A 19,655-nucleotide genomic window follows, 5' to 3' on the forward strand; every position below is an offset into this window, starting at 1 on the left:
AAAATTTTGTGCTATAATGAAATTCTTTGTAGTTCTACATTGAGAAAGCCAATAAAAATATCTTTCTTTAGTAGTTTGGTTACACTTCCTTTGACACAAACCATTTCTGTTGCATATCAAACTTGCTAAAATCATGTGGCAGTTTATAGTACAGACCTTTCTTTACTTGTCCTCCTTATGTCTAGTACTAAAATGAACAGACAATTAGATACACAAGTAATGGATGTTTAAAATGTCCTGGCTATTACCAATTGTCACTTTATTTCTCCTATAAAATTCATCATAAAAGGTACTGCAACAATCTAGTATAAAGCAAATCTTTAACCAAATAACATGGTATAGACCTTCTGAAAATATTCATACTCTAGCACAACAGCAACAAGGAAAAAAATCAATTTATCATCACAACCAAGCTGAAGTTTTTGAGGTAGTAAAGACACATGACAGAAAAGTTAAAAGAAAAATCTAAGGAAATATGATCAACTTGTTTCAAATGTAAATATCAATACCTTTTGAAAGGTCTCAGGAAGCTACATATTTTAAGAAAAGAAGGTGCTCTAAAATTTAATTTGTGACCATAGAGGAGGTGTAAAGATTATAGAAGAACACTTTGGTTAATTATCTTCTGTGGCTCTATGCATTCATAAATGAGTCTCTACACATAAAGGAGCTCACTGAGAGTTAAGATTACCAAACATATTTCAGATCTAAAATAAAATTATCCAAGTTGTGGTCCCTTTATTCAAATGGTATATACATCCATGCAACAAGTTAAAATATCTTTAAAGGAACTAAAATTAAATTGCATATATCCTATTTCTTCAATAGTCTGTAAAGGTCTATTTCTTATAACAAAATAAGTTATTATCCCATTTTAATACAGATATGTCAGGAGTAGATAAATACAAGTATACCTGAAATACACCAGTGTTTAAACTTTTATTTCACACCAAGAAAAGTCAATTATAACACATTAAAAAGTGATAAGCGCTATAAGTTGCAATTTTACATTTATACATTGGAAATGTTCATTTTCAAAATCTGTACATAATTACCATATTATCTGTAACAGCTAAGCTTCAAATCAACTGCTTACACAGATAAAATTTACTATGAAAAACAGTGATTTTGTATCTGGCCACATTCTATGATACTAATTCTTCAATTAACAGATCCTTTGGGAGAACCAAATGATTCAATCTTTTTCACAATATCCATACTGTCCCTAACAAAACCAAATACTATATGCTAAAGTCCAAATGTTCTGCTTTGTTCAATGCCATAAAAATTGAGAATTATTAGTATTTGGCCTCAATTGACTGTAGAGAGTAAGCCAGGAACAGTATGTTTCACATCAAAGTTCTCACCTTCAAATTTATCTCAATAAATGGACTGTCCTCCTGTTCCATTACATTGTGTGATATCTCCCCCGGGAAAGAAAGATTTCAATTAATAGGAATCCTGATTAAAACATGAAATATACATAGAAGTTGCCACTATAGGGTAAATCCTGAGCATCCAGTTTCCTTAAAAATGCATTTTGAAAATTCAATACTTATTTTTGAATGAAGATAAAAAATAAAAAGTCCTCTTCTCCACCCTCAAGTTCTAGCATGTTTCAGGTGTTAGAAATTTGGATCCTTTTAAGCTTGAAACTTCTGGGCAGAATTAGGGAACCAGTGGTGATGACACTCTTATTTGGGAAAGCTAAAGAAATCTTAAGAAAACTACATGATGAGGTCAAGAAGAAATTCACAAATTCCCCAAGTTACTGTGGTGTACATTCTTTTTGACTTCAATTACTACAGGTAGTTAGTACTTATTTGGCAAACAAAATCTGGAATTACTCTGTAAAAAATAGAGTTCTTAAAACCAAAGTCCTTCTCTCCAGTGTACAGTGCTCTGAAGTTCTCAGCAGTTCAGAAAACATTTGAAAATAATTCAAATGTTCACCATCCACACAAACATCAAAAAATACCACAGGATTTGTCTCCTTTGATAACTCTGCTGCCATAGATACCTCTCTATGGAGTCTCAATAAATTTTGTTGACATTCTTCAAATTTTTTCTTAAAGACTCAGTCATTTCTTTTGTTTTAAATCTCACTGCAAGTTGTTCCACTTTTGCTTTTTCATCTATTGGAAAAACAAGTGACCAGAATATTAACAGAACTTATAAATTGTTTTATGTTCCTTATGGTTTTTAGAAAAGTCCAAAAAAGAAAGAAAATTAGCATCCAAAGTTAAGAACTCACTAGCATAATCTCAAGCAGTCAGAACTAAAGCATTATTTGAAATATTTAGGGGTTTTAATCTCATTGTTTTGGTGATAACATGGTTTGCACACACTTTAAACACCTGGCCTATTCTAATTAGGATCCAATAATAATTCTTCATTGTGTGTCAAAGAATCTTTATATCTCCAACACCGTGCTCCTTCCACTGACTGACATCTTTATCCCACCTATAAAGTTTGGCTCTCTCTTTAAACAAAATTTCTTCATCTTTTCCTCCAGATTTTACTTCTACTTATGAAAAAAGATGAACTCATCTGTAAGCTGATGCTTATAATTCCATAACAAATTTCAAAAATCCAAATTTTTCAACATATTTTCCTTGTAAGGACATTAATAGATTTTACTTTATAGGTTAAGAGGCTTCAAAAAGTGCTGGTTCTTGAAAAGAAATATTAACTACTGACTGAGGTTGAAAAATGACAAAATAATTTTCCTAAAATAACATTCTTGTCCAAAAACTGTAAAAGGTTACTTGTTACTGAAATGACTTTGGAATTATGGAAATTGCTTTATCCCCAGATATACAGTATGAAAACAAACATGATATTCTAACAACATGTGAAAAAAGTTATTTCTTCCCAACAATTGCATATACTAATTACAAAGCAAAATCTATACAAACTTTAAAAAAAGGACTCAGGTAAATCTGTGATACAGCACTTGCATAGCATGTCTGAGGTCCTTGGGTTTAATCCCCAGCACTGCTAAAACAAAAACAAAACAAAACAAAAAGAAAGAAAAAAAAGGAAAAACAACCAGAAGTATAGTTCAAAACTGAATGCCTAAGCCAGGCACAGTGGTACATTCTTATAATCCCAGTGACTCTGGAAGCAGAGGCAGGAGGATTTCAAGTTCAAGACCAGCCTCAGCAATTTAATGAGAACCTAATCAACTTAGCAAGACCCTGTCTCAAAATAAAAAAAAAAAATAAAAAACTATGGATGTAGCTTAGTGGCAAAGTACTCCTGGGTTAAAGCCGCAGTACTGAAAACAAAAGACAAAAGTGAAAAAAAAAAAAAAAACACTGATGTCTAACAAATAGAGCTACTACTTCAGATTATAAGTATTCTGAAAGAAAGCAACCATAGTACTAACAAATCAATCCAGGGTAAGTTTTAAACTTAAAATGAAAATTAAGTAATTAGTAAAATTTTCATTCCCTGACATTTGCTTCTGATAATGACACTATTGGTTCAAAATGAAAATCTTCAGAATGAACTACTTCATCATTACCATCTTCATCTTCATCAGTTTTACTGGTTGTCTGTGTTCCAAACACCATTGCTCCAGTATTGGCCCACTGGAAATTTTTATCTGATGAAAAAATGAGGATATGTAAACCACATAATCTACTTTTTAAAGGTTTTTAAAATCTTACTCTTATTGGTGCAACTATCATTTTCAACAACTGATACAACTATTAAAAATGTTTAAAATAAGCTAGGTAGGATGGTTAAGAAGGTAGAGGCTAGAGGACTGAAATTTCAAAGGCAGTCTCAGCAATTTGGTGAAGCTTTAAGTAACTTAGTAAGGTTCTGTCTTTAAATTAAAAAGGTTGGGACTGAAGCTCAGTAAAGCATCCCTGGGTTCAATCCCAGAACCATCTCCACCCCAAAAAAGTTTAAAATATTCTGGCAAGGTCAACTAACACAAAACTGCAAGGAATTAATACTTTCAGTTACTATAACAACCATGTCTTAAATTAAAGCAAGAATTCAATACCCAAGAAAACAAATATAATCTGATAATCTGCAATTAAACAAAAACAAACCAAAAAAAGAACTGAGAAAACTAAAAGCTATTTCTGTGAAAAGACAAGCACACTGATTCCTGATTCCTGTCAAACCTTAAGAACAAAATTAATTAAGTAAAACAAAGTAAGAAAGTAAGAAAAGCGGATGGTGAATTGAATGATCTCACAAAAATGGAGAAGTGATGGTGAGGACAGAATGTAGTGAGTAAGACTTATTTAAGTAAGTCTTCCTCCTTATGTTTTTCCTATTTTATATGTTAGTATGCAATCATGATATAGTACTTGGTTATACTGAGCAATAAGCAGCAAACACACCAAATTTCATTTGGCATTTTTTGCAGAAAACTGTATACACTGTATTGTTATATGTGCTGACTTATTACCTCTTTTACTTTTTAGGCTATTAGGAAAAACAAAAATAAAGAAACATGTTAAAGGGGAGGTCATGAATTCTAATGTAACATTATATCCCAAAGTATTTTACTGCTCTACAGTAGCGGAAGCTGTGAAAAAAAAATGTATAACTAAGTGGGGATAATAGTTATTTGAGTTGCATTAAACATTTAAGCATATACCTTTAATAAAATTTATCCCATAAATCAAACATCTTATGTAAGAACAGTTTAGATGGTTCAGACATGAAATTTACATGATTTCACAGATATGAAAGACATAAGAATGAGAAAAAAATTGAACAGCCTTATTCTAATAATCTTGAAACAATTAAATGATGAAATAATTTGTACAAATGTACTGTTTTATAGAAATGCTACCAAATAGATTAAAAATAGAAACATCACTGATAGAGAATGAGAAAGCACATCAATTATAAATTTATTTCAACATCATAAATTAGCATGACCATAATACTAAAATCCAAATTATCTCCTTAAAAAATGCAGATTAAGGGATGGGGATAAAATTTAGTGGTAGAGGGCTTGCCTACCATGTGTGAGGCCCTGGGGTCAATCCCTCGTACCTTAAGAATGGGGAAAAAAGTAGATTCCTAATTCTTGAAATATCAACAAATCAAATCTAAAAGTACATGCAGTTAAAAAAATAATATTACCAAAGTCAGATTTTTTTCAAAACTGAAAATAGTTCTGCATTTAAGGACAGGGAAGACCATTAGAATAATTTGTACAAAATTTAAAAAATTCTTATGGTTATATTATTAATAATAAAATTATTCAGGGTGTTGTCCTCTAGATCTGTAATTCCAGTGATTGTGAATGCTGAGGCAGGAGATTCACAGGTTTAAGAACGGCCTTAGCAACTTTATGAAACACTGCCTCAAAATAAAATTTTAAAAAGGGGAGGGCAATGTACACTCAGTGATAGAGGACCCCTGGGTTTAATCCCTAATACAATAAAGAAGTCCTTCATTATGAGAACACTTAGTAAATGGGGAAGTGCTACTTTAGTGACAACACTGTAACAAAGACTGGTTCTTTAAGTTGTGTTTTGTTCTGTTAACATGATTAAAATAACTTCTTAATCTTATCTTTAGGACCAAAGGCAAAATCCCCAGAATTACTGGAAGACAAATCTGCAAATGAAAGTCCTCTACCACTTCCAAATAAAACTGTTTTATTTTCCACTGACAAAAGAAAAAGAACAATTTATTATTTCATTTAAGATGTTCTGAACATCAAAGGTTTCCCCAGGACTGAAAAAAGGACAAGACTTTCTATACTACAGTCTAGGGGGGTTTAGCTACTATATTTTGGTAATTTCTATATTTTGGTAAATTTTATATCCAATTTTGAGCTTCTTCAGTAATATCAAGTTTACAGGTACTATTCACAATGAATACAATACTGCACAAAGTGCATGCCAAAAAATTAATGAGGTGGTGAACTATTAAGCTACATTACACAATCATACAGTTTCTGCTTCATAAAGTCTTTTCAAAAAGTTGCTAAATCAAGAAATGGAGAGGAGGATTTTAGAAAACATCTGTATAAAAAATTTTGTGTTCTGAATTATAAAAAAAGCTCACAGAAACTAAATGTCCCATTTACATTTGATCTTCAGAAATTAAGGGTTATCTGAATTTTATATGATCTCTGAAATCACTATGCTTTACTAATTTGTCTGAAAATGTAGAGGTTTTAGGTGTGCAATACCTTCCTCTTCTACCATAGTAAAACTCTAAAGTGTCTATAAATGTAATATTTGTGACTTATTTAGGACTCCTTTTGGGGAAAATTTATCTACCATATACTATAAAGTAATACAATTTACAGAGACACTTCTTCCACCTCAAAAAAAAAATAAACTATTAGAATGGAATAATGGGAAGAAAGCAATACCAAACATTAGTTACTATAATTGAATAATTTGCCAAAATTTTAGGATTATAAAAAAGAAATATAAGCTTGAGCAATACTATTAAACAATACTAAAATAAAAACATTATCACAAAGAAAATCACCATGTAAGTAAACTATTATCTTTTATGCTCAAGCAAATGGGTCAAGAGTAATCCCTGTAATCACAGGTCTAACAATAAAGATATATGTTTATTTTTTGGTTGGCAATGCAGTATGACTTTCTTTCTTAGCACTGCTTATATCTTATGCCCCTTTGTATCTTCAAAATCTATCTTTTCAAACATACAGGTGCACTTTTATGTAATACATGATTACAGAAACACATTAAGTTTTACCTTGGCTTGTAGATTCTATATCAGTTACCTTTCTAGTAGAAAAATCTACAGGTTTGTCCACAGTTCCAGAAGAAAGAGATGATGAACTAATATGCTTGGTAATATAATCAGGTCCTTCAGATTTACAGAAAAATGCTGCAGTCACTTCAGTCTTACTTGTATACACACTGTCAGTTGTGCTAGTTATTTCCTCACTCTGGGATTTGTGCACAGAGGAAGTAACAAACTATTATGCCATTAAGCACTGACTTATACCTTGCATACACAAAGTTCAGGGTTGTAATCCCCAGCACCACAATAAAAAGGAGGTATCACAGTACCAGACCTTAAACTATACCACAGAGGAATAGTAACAAAAATAGCATGGTATTGGCACCAAAATAGATAGCAGACCAATGGTAGAGAAGAGACACAGAAACACCCACATAAATATTCACCTCATACTAGACATAGGACCTAAAAACTTACAATGGAGAAAAGATAACCTGTTCAACAAATGGTGCTGGAAAAACTATAAATCCATATGCAGTAAAATAAAATCAAACCTCTATTTCTCACCCTGCACAGAACTCAACTCAAAATGGATCAAGGACTTAGGAATAAGATCAGAGAAGCTGCATCAAGTAGAAGACAAAGAAGGCCCGAATCTTCTTCATGTTGGCTTAGGATCAGACTTCCTTAACAAGCCTCCCAAAGCACAAGAAATCAAAGCAAGAATAAATAAATGGGATGGACTCAAACTAAAACATTTTCTCAGCAAAAAATACAGTCAATAATGTGAAAAGAGGGCCTACAGAGTGGGAGAAAATCTTTTCTACAGGTACTAGAGATAGAGCACTTATCTCCAAAATTTATAAAGAACTTATAAAATTTTACACCAAAAATACAAAGAACTCAATCAATAAATTGGCCAAGGAACTGGACAGACATTTTACAGAAGAAGACATACAGGTGATTAATAAATATATGAAAAAGTGTTCAACATTTCAGTAATTAGAGAAATGCAAATTTAAAAAAACTCTAAGATTTTCTCTTACTCTAATTAAAATGGTTAATATCAAGAACACAAACAATAATAGATGTTGGCATGTATGTGGGAGAAAAGGCACACTTTTACATTGCTGGTGGATCTGCAAACTGGTGCAGCCACTCTGGAAAGCAGTGTGGAGAATCCTCAGAAAACTTGGATTGAACTGCCCTTTTGACTCAGTTATCCCACTCCTCAGTTTATACCCAAAGGACTTAAAATCAGCATACTACAGTAACACAGCCACATCAATGTTCATAGCAGTTCAGTTAACAATAGCTAGATTGTGGAATCAACCTAGATGCCCTTCAACAAATGAATGGATAAAGAAACTGTGGTATATACACACAATGGAATAGGATTCAGCCATAAAGAAGAATAATATTATGGCATTTGCAAATAAATGGATGGAATTGGAGAATATCATGCTAAGTGAAATAAGCCAATCCCAAAAAACCAAAGGTTGAATGTTTCCCCTGATAAGTGGAAAATGATATATAATGGGGGTTTTGGGGGTGAGTGAGAGAAGAATGGAGAAACTTTAGATTATGTAGACATTAGATTATGACAGGTAGGGGGGATATGAAAAATGGTGCAATGAGACAGACATAATTGAAGCCAGAATTAAGGACAGGTAGAAATAGGGAATCGGGTCAATTCGAGGAAATGAAGCCATGAAGCCATCTGCCTTTGGAAGTTGGAGACTGCCCCTGGAAGAATGGAATGTCAAAGATCTCCGGAGCCCATTGATTACCAAATTTACCTGCCTTTATCAAGGACTGCAAACAAGGAGCTGCTAATTAATGCCCCCTGGGCCCTTATCTGCCTGAATCACCTTGGCCCTCCCCCTGCCCATGGCTTCTCACTTAATGCAAAACCAGGCCTAGTCACGAAGGCAGGAAGGAGAGATAAGGGGGGAGAGAACTGGAGAACAAAAGAGACTTTAACCTATAAAAGATGCAGGGTGTGCTCACTTCTTGGGACTTTAGAACATCAGCCATGGCCCCCTTCTCCCTGCCAGGAGAAGTCTGTATTATTCCCTTTAAATAAACCTGCTTAATATGCTTGCCTTGGCGTGCTTCTCTAGTGCTTAATCTTCAACATTAGAAGAAGCAGAACTCGTCACCGGTAAACGGCGGTATCATAATTACCCTATGTACATGTATTATTACACGAATGGTAGAAATCTATGTGCCATGTACAAACATAGAAACAAAATGATGTAACCATTTGTGTACAATGAATCAAAATGCAGTCTGTAAAAAATTTAAAAAAATAAATAATTTAAAATAAAAAAATGTTGCTATTTCTTCTAAAAAATACTGATGTACAAAAGGATCACATAATCTGCTTTACAAGAAAGTGAGGACTTGGACTTCTGGAAAGATGTAATGAGCACATTTCACCCTTTCTCTACCCAATCCCCTTGATTGCTGTCTCTTTTGTGAGATGCTGACTTGCAGGCTCTGCTCAGTGTTGTCAGTGACTTTGTATGACAACGTTCTTAAAAGCCCTCTGCAAAGATTCAATTAGATGGTTGTTGTTATGAGAATGGTACAATTATGGCCAAATTGATATGGTGATGGGGGACATTGCTGTTTTTGTCCAAATGTATTTTGACTGATCACCTGGAGTGAATGAGAAAAAGAATCAGGAAAAAAAGGTTGCAGAAACACTGCTTGGCTCCAGGGATTACAAACCCAAGTTTGTACTAAAAAAATGCCTTTGAGAGGAAATATCAAAACTCTTACTGTTTTTGTGATTTTACAAAGTACTATAATTATGTATGAGTCCAGGAAGTCCTATGATGTTTGGAGACTTAATGTTACTTCCTTACTTTTTTTAACAATTTGAAACTTTATTATATAGTCTCAAAACAAATAGCAACAACTGACAGTACACAACTAAATGGACAAATTAACAAAATGGTAAGCAATTCTGATCCAACTCTTCCAGGAAATAATTGAATCACAGACAAAATCATTTATAAACATAACCCTCTTCATGTACAGAAAAATGCAACTTACAGATGTAAATTTTACATTCTTTCCAAGTAACATGACATGTTTTTGAATGCCGATCATAGGCTAGGCCTTTATAAATTTTTAATAAAAAGAAAACTAGGAAATCCTCACATATTTGTAAATTAAGAAATATCATTTAAAATCCACAGATCTACATCAGAATTAAAATTTTAAAATATTTTGAACTGATAATGAAAATATAATATTAAAATTTATGAGATGCACTTAAAAAGTCATACTTAAAAAGAATACAAAGATTTAGGTATTAGGAAATCCAAATTAAAAAAGCACACATAACCAAAACAATTTGTTTTTAACAACAAAAAATCCTTATCTTTTCTCAGTTTTTTCTAAATGTTACTTCTATAAGTTAACAAAGGAATTTACCTCCACAATATTCTAAGAAAAAAGATGCAACTACCTTTATAAAAATATTACAACTGTTAGTGAGGTCCTCAGCAAATTTATCCATTTTCTGCTGTTTTAGGTATATAGGAGGGAGCAACACCCTTTGAACAAGATCAAGGAAATAAGCAAAATGTAGGCAGGCAATGATGAAGAATAAAGAAACATTTTAAAAATTAAAAACATCCTGGAAATAGGAACTTCTAGTTATAGACAGATGATTTCCTGCAGAAGAATACAACCAAAGTCAAACCTCAATGGATGGTTTTAACAGAATGGACTGAACTGAAGATCAGTGAACCTGAAGATTGAGCAATAGAAATTACCCAATCTGAGCAACAGAGAAAATACACTGAAGCACAAAAGAAAAAAAAAATAACAGTACTTCAAAAACTGTGACACTGTAGCAAAAGATCTAACATCCATATCTTTGGAGTTCAGGAGAGGAGAGAATGGGCGGGGTTAAAAAATTTCCATGGAGGAGTGACTGAAAAGATCCCAAATTTGGCAAAAGACATAGACTGAAAAACATGAGTAAACTCTAAACAGGATAATCTCACCGCTTTTGAGAGTTTTCTGTTCTTTTTAAATTTAACAGCTGTCGTAAACTTGACTATGATGTGGATTCATTCTGGATAAAAACATTTAAAATAACTTTTTTATGTTAATTAGGTAAAGTTTTAAAATAAGCAATTCATAATATTTTTGCTACATATATATGTTCCAAATTACAGGATGCATATTTCTAATGTTAATTACTTTTAATATATCATTTTCAATTTTCATACATATGATCATGAGTTTCATCACAGTTGAGTTATTTGCTTAATTACTTGAAATGCTTGACTCTTTCAATTGACCCTTAATATCATACCAGAATATTTTTAATATTTTTAATTGATGATATTTTTAATTGATGGATAGTTCACAAAATACTGTTGAAAATATAGCATTGATTCATCAATTCTTAATTTTTTCTTTTCAAATGTGAACATATCAAAGCTTAAATATTTACAGGTTCTATCTTTCTGTCTGTACCCTCCAGTGTCTTTTTTTTTCATACTTATGCAAGAAAAAAATCATTTGATTGGTTTTATTTCATATTTCAAGCTTTGTTTTAAATTATCCACAATGTGTTAAAAGCTTCATAAGGTTGTATTTTAGCTGTCCATTAACTGAACATTAGGACTAAAGTTTGACTTTGAATAAATTTTAACTAAAATATAGAATGTTGTTTTCAAAATGTTAAATGCCACACTGAGATCTTTAGGTTGATTTCTAACAACTACAGTCTGTGATTATATTTTCAATATAAATTTCATAAATAATAGAATTTCAGAACTCATTTTTTCTAACAAGAATGTACTTGTTCTGAGTTTATTGCTGTTGATTAAAAAAAATGTATCCAAAATACAAAGACAAAAACATTACCATCCAATAAATATTGAAATGTAGATTTGAGCAACAAGTGGCACAAGCAATCACCATAAGAAACATCCATACAAATATGTTCTACTGAAGAACTGCTTAGTCTCTACATAATGCATATATTTCAAATATAGTTAATAAAATTTGTTAGCATTTCCCATTAACCATGGTGGTTTTCATTATATTTTAAGTTTTATTACCAATCATGGCCCACTAGGTATTGATGAAGTGGTTTTCCAGGACAGCCAGATAGAAGAGCATACTTAATACTTTTAGAATGAAATCTTTAAAGATGTCCAAGGGGTGAAGGATAGAAATGAGTCTCCATGCAAGGTTTAATTTTGGAAATAACAAAGAATATGATTTCATACTGCAACTCGTTCCAGGCCAGGGTGGCCTCTGGTATGTCCAAGGAGCAAAGGAATATTTGAGGTTCCATTGGAAGAATGAAAAGCTAGTTAAAGTGTTTTGTAAAAAAAAATCTTTGGCATTTTTAGAGTTGAGTGATAGTGAGCTCTGATTGTTAAATGTCTACAGTTTGTAATCATTAATTATTAAAGCTAAAATAATTAAATCTTAGAGTAAGAGCTAACTGTTTGATAGAATTGGGCTTGCAACATGGCATGTCAGTCCCGTGTTTTTATATAAGTGGTAAGTTGTCTGCTGGTTCCTGTTACAAGGTGACTTGTGCACAGAGCCCTCTCTTCATGGCCTTCCCCTGCTTTATTTTTCAGGATTTGAAATGGGAAAATCTATTTTGAATGACAATGTTTACAAAGACATTTATTTGTTGGGTTTAGGAAATAACCAGAAAATAAAAACTGAGTTTTGGGTTAGATTTCAGAATTAAATATGTGGAAGAATTCAGTTTACTGAATTAGGTAAGGCTCTTATCTGATGCTATAGAGGAAATGGCAGAAGATGAAAGTGAAACAAAATATGCCAAAATCATTCTGTTAATTAAACCATTGATAATGATATTGTATGATAATAATAAACTAGAATCAGGCTTTATAAGCAATGTGGGTTTAAAGACACAAAGTTTAACCTGGTAATTGACCAGGAAATTTAATATTTGTCTATCAATGTTATTGAGAACATCTTCACCATAGAACCATATTTGAAATGATCACTTTGTTAGAGTGATGTTGATTATTCTCATCATTTCAAATAAGATTCATTATCTACCAAAACTCAAAGCTGATGTGAAGATTGAAGTTACCCAAAAGAGGAAAACTCAGGATATGATTCTGAAATATTCAGAATAAGTTTCTGGATTGATTGCCAAATACAGTAAAAGTTAAATTATCTCTGTAATCCAGTTGCATTTATTGAGTCTATTGAATAAATCTAATCTGAAATCACAGTCATATGACATTCTTATTCCATAATGAAAAGGTTAAAAATGCTAAATGTATTTAAAGGTAGAAAACACATCAGAATAGGATAGTTGGAATTCCAAGAGGGAGGTGTGAAAGTGGAACACTAGGAACCTGAAAGTCCCTTTGCCATTTTAACATACCATTAACATGTCATTAATAACAGACACAGTTATTAATATTTTAAACAGTTTTTTCAAAACAAATGATTTCAACCTCCATTTTATATTATTACAAATAATTCAGAAAATCATTAATGAGATTTTAATTTTGATGGAGTTTATCTTAAAACAATTTTTGCCACTCTGGCTGGAAAGGATCAAGCTGTAATTAGATTCAGAAAAAAATCCACAGTGAAAAAAAGCGGGTCTATTTTCAGATGCCCAGACTTGGTTCACCTTCACACTTGGCTATTGTTCAGCCTGCTTTTTTTTTTTTTTTTTTTTTTTAACTCTTTTGTAGTTGTAGATGCACACAATATATGCTTTTTTATTTTTTGATTTTGATTTTTATGTGGTCTTAAATACTTTTCTGTTCCTTCCCCTCCTCCCTACCCTTGTTCCCTTTCCTCTACTCCAGTGCTCTTTCTTCCATTTATAAGTGTTTTTGGTATAAATTAGTACACTATGTATTTATATAAAGATAAAATTGTGAATTTTTTCATAATTACATAGGAAAATATGATCAGATTAATTTCCCTATTCTTCCATTTTCTTGTCTTTCCTCCCTTCCTCTTGATCTCCTCCTTCTACTTTACTGCGCTCTACTTTCATGGGGTTCTCCCCACTCCCCAACTTTCAGTTCTTTCTTTTTTTTCTCTCACCCGCTTATTATTTAGGTCTAGTTTCCACATATGAGAGAAAACATTAGACACTTGACCTCCTGGATCTGGCTTATTTCATGTGTCAAGATGTTCCATTCATTTTTCAGAAAGTGCCATAATTTTATTCTTTTTTAAGCTTGAGTAATACTCCACTGTGTATATATACCACATATTCATTATTCATTCATTTCTTGATGGCATAGATTCTGGTCCCTCAGTTTGGTTATTATGAGTTGTGCTGCAATAAATACTGATGTGTCTGTGTCACTGTACTGTGCTGATTTTAGGTCTTTTGGGTATATATCATGAAGTGGGATAGCTGGGTAATATGCTGGTTTCATTCCTAGATTTTGAGGAATCCCCATAATGCTTTCCAGAGTGGACATACTAATTTGGAGTCCCACCAACAATGAACAAGTGTTCCTTTTTCCTCACATTCTTTCCAATATTTATTATTTACATTCTCTAGGGGCACTCTACCAGAAGCTTTGAACTAATTTTATGTACATGGTTCCTCATCTTAGGTTTTTGTGGGTACCTTTTTGTTCTGTTTTTTGTTGTTTTTAAGGTGCTAGGGATTGAACCCAGGGGCACTCTACCACGAGATTCAACCTCATTTCTTTTTATTACTTTTTAATTTAAAATAGAGCCTTGTTAAAATGCTTGAGGCTAGCCTCAATCTTGTGATTTTCCTGTCTCAGTCTCCTAAGTATCCATGATTATGTGTGTGCTGCACTGTATCTGCCCTCACTGTATCTCAATTTTTGACTACTAAAATAAATCAATAAATATTTACAATTTTTCTATCAGAATTTAGACTGTATGAGCCAATGACTTTCTTTCATCAAGAAGGTATTTCTATTATAAAAGAAGTATATTATTTATCAAAAATTTTAGACAAGGTACGGTGGTTTATTATGCCCTCTGTGAACTTAATTCCTTTTAATTCCCATTATACCTTCCTTTGCATGCAGGATTCCTCCCATTCTTACAAATATGATTTCTGTAATTTTAGATATTATGGCTGTGTTCCAAGAAGAAAGAGAGGAAAGAGGAAAGGCAGGAGTCAAAATTTACAACTGTATTCTATTGAATTTACCAAATCCACCACTCCCAAGTTAAAAGCATGAGGTATATTTGGCGTAAGACTTTCTGTCAGACATATCACCGAGAATAATTATTGAACAATTTGAAGAGGTAAAAACAAACTTAAGATTTTCCATGGTGAAATTCAGAAGATTAAATAGTGAATAGAGCAGTTCACATTTTCTGAAATCAGAAATTAGGAAAAGAAATAGAAATGAAGATTAAACCTAGATATAATAACACCAGAGTTCAAAGTGTATAAAAATGCAGTTATTTGGAAATCAAATAAATCAAGAATACACATAGTTATGTTTGTGACAAAGGAAATTGAAATATTGTGTATTAAATACAATTTCAAATTTCATTTTTTAAATTAAAACTGGAAGATAAATGTATGTGGTTCACAATTGTTTGTAAGGGGAATTGATAATTTTAATATACTTGATACATTTTTTGCCAGTAAGAGCATTACTGTAAAAATGTATTTTCATCATGACTGGAGTGTTTCAGAATTACAGTATCAATATCAGGGAGTGCTCAAGCTCACTGCTTCTAAAGATTTCAGTTTTTAGAGCAGTTTTAGGTTTAAGAAAAAACTGAGAGTAAAGAACAGAGACTTCCTGTCTATCTCTTACATACCAAAGTGCATAACCTTCCCCATAATTAACATCCTTCACCATAGTGGTGCAGTCTTTATAAATAATGACCCTAAATAGACACATCAAAATCATCTAAAGTCCCATAATATATGTTAAGATTCTCTCTTGGTGCTTTGCATTCTATACAAGTATACTATTAAAGAAAGCATAGGCTTTTTGACAGGGTACTATGATGAAGAGATCTCACCTGTGTAAGTGGTAAGGCGTTTTACTTTACTCTTACTAGTCTATTTAGCCACATGATATTTCATCCTGACTATCAAAAACATAATATAAATACATATGAACAAGAATGTTAAAATTAATTGGTCAAAACAAAACATCCCAAGATATTTAAAGCATATGAAATTGAATATGTTCAAAATTAATATGTATGCATGCACATGTGTGTACACACACATACATATTTTTAAAAGGAATAATTAAAATTTTATTTAAATTAAAGTTTACTGAAAGTCCCAGAAAACTTTCAACTTCATATTAAGAACTTCATAAGATGTAGCTCAAGAAGTTTATAAGATGTTGTTTAAGAAAAAGATCAATTTTCTTGAACAACAAATAACATGTATTTGATTGTTACTACTCTAGTTAGAAACTGTCATTTCATAAGTCACCAGTTCTTGAAATTTGGGGGTCAAGACCCTTTGTTTAAAAAATTAGTTGTAGATGGACACAGTACTTTTATTTATTTAATTATTTAATTGACTTAATGTGGTGCTGAGGATTGAACCCCATGCCTCACACATACTAGGCAAGTACTTTACAAATGAGCTACAACCCCAGTCCCATTCAAGTTTGTTTGACAATAATATTTTATGCAAAATTGCAATGTAGAAAGTGTATAAACACTGCTCCAACTGAAACAGAAGTCTCTGGAACTCTGCTCCCTGTCTCCTGGTCCAACCCATTTGAGGCTTCTGAGGCAACCACAAATTTCCTTGGAGCATTATAATAAAATAGGCCATGTGAATAAGTATACCTCTATTTTTATTTTATTTTTTGCAAGAGTATCAAATGATTTTATTACAAAGCTTAATGCCATTAACTCACTTTAAAAAAAAAAAACACAAACATGAGAAAAGAATAAACACATCCAAGGCTCACTAGCCCTTGGAAAACAGGAGGAAGCCCTGGACAGGGAACCCAATAACATTTTTTCTTATGCCTGATGTCTCTGTGTCCCTATTCACTCCAGGCTTCCACATTCTGTCACCTCTGACAAGGGGAGGAAACTGACTAGAAGAATCATGGACCAGAAGGTTACAACCAACTCTAAGGATATCCGATGCAAAGGGCTTGTACATTCTAGTCTGTAACTCTGAGAAAGATATTGGATGTGCACTGTCAAATACCTACTCCTCACTAAGTTTTACTGCCCTTTGATACTGGTTGTGATCTTTCACTGTAGCTTCTGTTTATCCCAGAACACAAACCCTCAAATCCATAAGCAGTCTCCATGTTCAAGTATAAAGTTGTTTCAGAACCACCACAGTGGCTGTAGTGTCCATAAACTGTAGTGTGTACTTGGTGTCACACTCTAGGACAAGCAGGTCCAGTGGCAGCCCAATGCAAGGGACACACATAAACAACATTCTCACTGCTAAATTTCTTCCTGTTCTATTTGGGCACTGCCCACATTCAAGGTTGAAATCTTGAGTAGATTGCCACCTCCCCCGCCCCCTAGCCCCCACCTAATGAAGTCATGCTGTCAGGAACAGAGATCCAAGTCTTCACCATTAATTAAATAGAGCTTTCCAAGATTCCAGAAATATTCTTAGAAGTTTCTTGGGACGGGGTTGGGGGTTCCTGGCTCTCTGGTTTAGAAGGGGGCGTCAGCATAGCTTCATTTTTTCTGCCCTCCAGGAACTTATGAATCACTCCCTTGATCTGTGGCCTGAAGCTGTGGTTGATTTTGGGATTCACCTCCTGAGAAATAATCCTGTCTCCTCCTGCTTCCAGCATCCCAGGCTTTCTTGAACCACGTTCTGCCTCAACCCATTTGGTAACTGGTTCTTGTTCATTGTAGGATTCCATTTCTGCGTGTCCAGATGTGTCCACACAAAATCATCTTTTTGCAGACTGCGGTGTCTGCCTGGAGACCCTAGGGGGCTGCAGTCAGTGCAGGAAGTCGCTGCGTCCTGGGTGAAATTGCAGGTGGGAGGGCGTGGCGAGTTTGAAAATAGGCAAGCGCCAGGGGGCGGACCTGGGCGCGGAGCCGCCTCTTCTGGGCAATGGGCGGCTGGCGGGCATGTGTGGCAGCCAGTGCAACGGGACTTTGCTTGGCGGCTGCACTGTCACAGGTCAGAGCCTGCGAAGGGGTGGGTGCTTTTTGTTTTCAGTGCGGGCCTCAGTCACAAGTGGTAAGGGTGGCGAGCCGAGGGTTTGTCCCCGACAACTTCCCCAGGCCTTTTGCGGGCTTGGGACACCACCCGTCAGCCCCCCGCCTCTCCCGGTCCCGGCCCAGGTGGTTCCTGCCCAATCCGGCGCCGGTGGCGCTCGACTCTCCTTACTTGGCGGCGGCGTGGCGCTCCCTGAACCAGTGGGCACCTGACTGCTACAGGGGAATGCTGCGGGGACCAAGGCGCCGACCCCCTAGGGTCCCGCTATGCACCCCAGCACGAGGTGGCAGACGCAAATTTCAGCCCAGGCGATCAGTGATGGTGGGCGCTGCTAGAGCTCCAGCTGTACCAGTTCTGGTCGCTGGCACAAGTTTGGCATGCGCTGGAGACGGGCTCCAAGGTGGGGAATGGAAGGGCGGGGGCACGGGTGGGCAACTGCCCAGTGGGCTGGAGCTTTCAAGCCCTGTCTCGGGGGCTCAATTTCATGAACTTTGCAAGCGGGAACTCCTGGGTGTCTGACTTTTCTTCTGAGTCACCGGAGTGGGACTGTGCATTGCTAGGTTTGGTGGCAGTTGATGGGTTACTGTGGTGTGCCTTTAATCCATGCAAGAATTGGAGGAGAGGAAAACTGAGCTGCAGAGGGGAATTGCTGGGAAAAATATCTGGCATGCACAGGGGTGTTTTGAGTATTAAATGGACAATGCCCTTTCCAAACATATAAGGAGGACTTTCAAATGGCTTTCATTATTAGAGTCTTACAGAAAGATAAGAATGAGACTTGATATTTAGACAACTGAGGAAGAGGAAGAAGATCAATATAGGGCAAAGCAAAGTCAGAACAAGAAGGCAAGAGGAAGAATCATGACATTTTCGCATGTAGGGATAAAGGAGGTTTATAAAGTACCTGTTGTAACTAGGAATATAGCTGAGTGTCAGCCTGCCTAGCATGTGCAAATGCTGTATTCAATCCCCATTACTGCAAAAACAAAAAGAAAAAAAACAAACAAACTGAAAACATGTTGGTTGACACTGTTGACTACTGGAATCAGTTGGGCAGTGATATAGAGGATTGGGTTGTGGGAAAAGGAGATTAGAAGCCTACTAAAGTGATAGCAAGGCTGCTCAAACGTGAGTAGAGTACAAGTAAAAGCTCCAACAGCAGGAAAGGCCTTAGGTATTTCTAGTTGGCAAAATGACTGTGTGCATATGGAGAATGAACGAAAGAATAAAGTTGGAGATAATTCCTAGGTTTGTGGCTTGGAAAACCCTTGAAACTAATTATTAGAAATACCTGTTTTTATGTAAACATATGATTACACAAATGGTATGCCTTGATTCCATGTACAAATAGAGAAACAACATGTATCCCATTTGTATACAATAATAATAAAAAGAAAAAAAAAGAAAATAAAAAGAAAAGAAATACCTGTTTTTCCGTTAAGATGAAGATTTTGAAATGGGTATTATGAAACTCTACCTGGATGACTCAGAAAAACATAGGCCATTAGAAGAAAATCTAGCAGGTAGATTTAATTTTTTCAAAACAAATCTATTTGAAAGGAACCTCCTGAACTGATGATCAATAATAATCAATTTTATTTATTTAACATATCCTTATTCCAGTGATTTAAAATATTTGAAAAAAAAATGCTACCTAAAAAAACGTGGGTCTCTTGGTGATTCTTGTTCTCCATTAGTATTCATAGGTCTTGTTAACTTGGTTTTTGGATTACATTGAGGCCAAGTTAAAAAATGATCGTTGTTG

The 19,655-nt window shown here is 34.3% G+C and overlaps 1 pseudogene; it reads right to left on the bottom strand.

Moving 5' to 3' along the window:
* Nucleotides 1-1,110: 1,110 nt before the first annotated feature.
* Nucleotides 1,111-19,655, bottom strand: part of LOC124974236 (E3 SUMO-protein ligase RanBP2-like) — a 76,188-nt pseudogene continuing 57,643 nt past the window's right edge.

This window comes from Sciurus carolinensis, unplaced genomic scaffold (assembly GCF_902686445.1).
Source record: "Sciurus carolinensis unplaced genomic scaffold, mSciCar1.2, whole genome shotgun sequence".
Lineage (NCBI taxonomy): Eukaryota > Metazoa > Chordata > Mammalia > Rodentia > Sciuridae > Sciurus > Sciurus carolinensis.